The sequence below is a fragment of the Castor canadensis genome, chromosome 3 (genome assembly GCF_047511655.1).
Source record: "Castor canadensis chromosome 3, mCasCan1.hap1v2, whole genome shotgun sequence".
NCBI lineage: Eukaryota > Metazoa > Chordata > Mammalia > Rodentia > Castoridae > Castor > Castor canadensis.
In genome coordinates this window covers 109303299-109307362 of record NC_133388.1, presented here as the reverse complement: position 1 = coordinate 109307362, position 4064 = coordinate 109303299, and the positions used below count along the sequence as shown (strand labels likewise).

At 45.9% G+C, this 4064-nt stretch overlaps 1 pseudogene; it reads left to right on the top strand.

The window, feature by feature from the left end:
* The first annotated feature begins 253 nt into the window (after window positions 1–253).
* LOC109680297 (guanine nucleotide-binding protein subunit beta-like protein 1 pseudogene) lies at window positions 254–1531 on the top strand (annotated as a pseudogene).
* The last annotated feature ends 2533 nt before the right edge of the window (window positions 1532–4064 follow it).

Below are 4064 nucleotides of genomic sequence, written 5' to 3'. Positions count from 1 at the left end.
GGGGAAAGAAAGAAAGCTCCACACTCCCTGTGGGGTCCCTGCAGCTTATGCAGGGAGCTGGCTCCTCTATAGCCACAGGTCCATTTAGCACTTTTGGGGATCAGAGAGTCTCCCTACAGAACAGAAGGCCAGGGACACTCAGCAGAGTAGCATCCCAAACACTTTTGCCCAGCCTGCCTTCCTGGAGGAAGACAAAGTGCTCTGTCACTCACATGTCCTTCCTTGGTCCCCAGTTGACTGCATCCTGCCTAGCATGGCAGCTCCCCTTCTACCCCCACCACCAGATCCCCAGTTTGTCTTCCGAGGCCCGCAGTCAGCAGTGAACGCAGTGCATTTCAGCAGAGGATCCCAGGCTCAGGAGTGCCCACTCCTCTTCTCAGGGTCTCAGAGTGGCTTGGTACACATCTGGAGCCTGCAGATTTGGAGAGCAGTCACCACCCTGGATGGCCATGGGGGTCAGAGTGTGACCTGGCTGCAGTTACTGTCCCAGGGCTCCCAGCTCCACAGTCAGGGCCGGGACCAGCGACTATGTCTGTGGGACCTGGCAGAGGGCAGGAATGCTGTTGTGGACTCAGTGCACCTAGAGAGTGTGGGCTTCTGCAGGAGCTCTGTCCTGGCTTATGGGCAACTGCACTGGACACTTGCTGTGCCAGGGAAGGGCACTGATGAGGTTTAGATTCTGGAGATGCCATCCAAGACGTCAGTGTGCACCCTGAAGCCCGACGCAGACGCCAAGGCAGGCTTGCACATGTGCCCGGGGCTGTGACAGGCCAACTCCAGTCCCCGCCCCCTCCTTCTAGCTGTGTATGAGGATGAATCAGTGGCTCCGTGGGACATCTTGGAGCCGAAGGTGTGCAGCCGCGTCGCCTGCCACGAGGAACCCATCATGGGCCTTGACTTCGACTCCCAGAAGGTCAGGGGCGTCTCGGGCTCTGCGGGGAAGGCACTGGCTGTCTGGAGCCTGGATGGGCAGCAGTCCCTGCAGGTGAGGCTGGGAGCAGAGATTTGTATGAGATTCCCCACAGCACAGCATGGGTAATCAGAACCAGATGGCGGCTGTTCCTCGCATTCCTGACACCTGAGGTCATGTGCTGTCTGAGCCACTGGTGGCCAGAGATCCTTCCTGGAGGGTCCTGGCCCAGACCATGGCTCAGCCAGGGACCACAGCAGTGACCAGCAGGCTACCTGCTCAGGACAGTGCTTGGGCATAGCTCAGAGACAGTCAATGTGTAGCACTCATGAACTCACCAATCCTGGGATCACCGATGTCACAATCCGGCCAGACCAAAAGATCCTAGCCACTGCAGGCTGGGACCACCGCATCCGGGTATTTCACTGGCCGACAATGGAGCCTCTGGCTGAGCTGGCCTTCCACAGTGCCTCCATCCACTGTGTGGCCTTTTCCACCAATGGCTTCTTGGCCGCAGGGTCCAAGGACCAGCGCATCAGTGTGTGGTCTCTCTACCCACGCGACAGCCACTCCCTTCTGGGGAGACATAAGACAGGAGATGGGCATTTCATTACAGCCTGACCCAGTCATGGGAAAGCTGACCCTCCTGGGACCCTGAGGACACTAAGATGTGGCCCAAGGATCATGGAGTCCTTACTTTCTTCATAAGGTTTATTACTCAGTTTTATGAACTGTTATCCATAAGACAGTGACTTTGGTGACCAGCCAGACACCTGGCACCTGTGGCCTGGAGAGAGGCATAGCTTGGTCTAGCACTGTTGCCAACCTCTGGGTATTTTTAAATAAATTTCCATTACAAACCTGCAAAATAAAATAAAATAAAGGTTTCATTCTAGGAAGAGAGTTGGGTAAATGATTTCAACCAGGTACACATGGCAGGCTTAAAGAAGGAAGTGAATTTGAAGTTGGCTTTGATAAATGCAAAGCCATCAATAGCAGCACTTTGCATAAAAAATTTTCATAAAATTGCTCCAAAATGGGTACTGTGAAAATCCAATATGATTAGAGCACTTTGTTCACAGGGACAAGGAGGGCAGTAAAAGCAACAGAGTCTTCACATTAAGGTTACTCACATTATAGATATCCTTGAGTGAACATTAAGAAGGTAAGACTAATTACAGGTTCTGTAGCAGAGCAATGAGATGTAAGGTAAACTCTAGAGAATGTAGAAAAGTGATTGTTTGAGAGTTAACCTAAGGTGAAACATCCTTTATCACTCAGATTAATAGTGCAAATGAGAGATTCAAACAAGAACTAGTACAATGGCACTGAGTGGCAGAGGAAGGAGAGGTCTTGAAACTAAGAAGAAGGGTCTAGTGCCACCACTGCCTCATTTGGGCACCCCTGCCTCACTTTATAGCTTCTGTAGAGGTCTCCAAATGAAATCTTCATATGTAAAGGGGGAGTAATAAATGTGAGTGAGATCAACGTGTTAATTGAAGAACTTATGGAGGCATTAGGTGCTAATGACCAAGTAGATGGTTATGAAAGGTATTTTTAAATGCTTGTTCTTACCACATGCTATAATTAGGGCTATAGAGTCACTATCTTTAAGGGATGTGTGGATTCCATAAAACCCAAGAAAAAATTATTCTTGTGCAGACTGGTTGAGAAACAAGTGAGATGCAGACAAGAAAGTTGAGAAAGTATAGGTGAAAATATCCCCTTATTAATGATAAAGTTGTTAATAAGTATGCTTATCTGATCATAGACAGTATGCACAAGAAAGGGTCCATCCTGAAAACTTGAAACATGTAAGAACAGGTTTTTCTTTTCTTCTTTCCATTTATTTTTTATTATCTTTCTCTCTGTGATCAGAGGGATCTCCAAACAAAGGCCATGGGAGTGGGCCATGTGTACCTGGCAACTTTCCCCTACTCCCCATCACAACAATTCATGCACCTGGGAGAAAGGAATGAGTGGAAATAAAGGCCACAGTTTTCTAATGCTTATAGGTGGAGAGAAACATGCCATTGAGGCACAGCTGTGCCTCCCAGCACCAACTGAGCCCCTAGGAGAGTCAGGATGGACACAGAACAAAGGTGGTGCAATATTGTGATGGCAACTGACTGATGGTTGTAGTTCACTTTGTCCTCCATGTTGCCCAAATATGAATGGAAATGGTGTGGAGACTTAGTGGTAGAGCAGTTGCCTGGCATGAACAGAGACCTGGGTTAGATTCCTAGCACCAGGGTAGATACAGAAAAGCTAATTTTGGTATGGTACATAATACAGCAGACATGGAGAGAACCAATATAGGTGTGAAGCAAGTAGGTTATGGTGGGAAGGATGGAAGTAATAATAAGTCATTTTCCCCAAGGATCCATTTATTCAGGGTTGATATTAGGCATCAAGATCTGAAAACTGCAGGCACCCATTGCTACTGTGTTTTCATCACTTCTGGCCTTCTCAGTGAGTGGAAAGAGAGCAAGAAACATGTGTGCATAATTACCTTGAATTCACACATATGTATGATTTTCTACCTATCTATCATATCATCTATTTACTATCATCTATGTATTCTTCCACCCTGTTGTGTGTATATTTAGCTAAATATGGACTCATAATGATTCTAATTCAGAGTACATACTAGCTTTCTTCCCTGCTAATCTATAGTGTCTCATTCCAAAGGTAAAAAAATATGTCTTCCATGCACTTAGTTGTACAGTCCCAGTAAGTATGTACAGTGAGTTGAGGTTCCTAACCTGTATCCTCCAGGACAATGCTTTACTAAAAACAATACAGTACATATCAATAGCTTTTACACCTTTATTTCTATAGATTCCACTTATGTGTAAAGTCACTTATGTAAATTTTTTTATCCACATCCTTCAGTGAATTTATGTTGTAGATTTTCAGTATAGATAGACTCTATAATAGTTCCCATTTCATAGCCCTTCTCCTTAGTTAATATATTTTATAACCGTTAATAAGATTCACCCCTATTGTAGTAAATTTATATGGATTTTTATAAATGCAGAGGATTATGTACCTCTTGCTACAATATTTACAAAGAATAATTTCCCCAACTTAAAATACTACACATGTGCCATCTATTTAACTCTATCCCCTCCTCAAACCTCTGGAAACCACT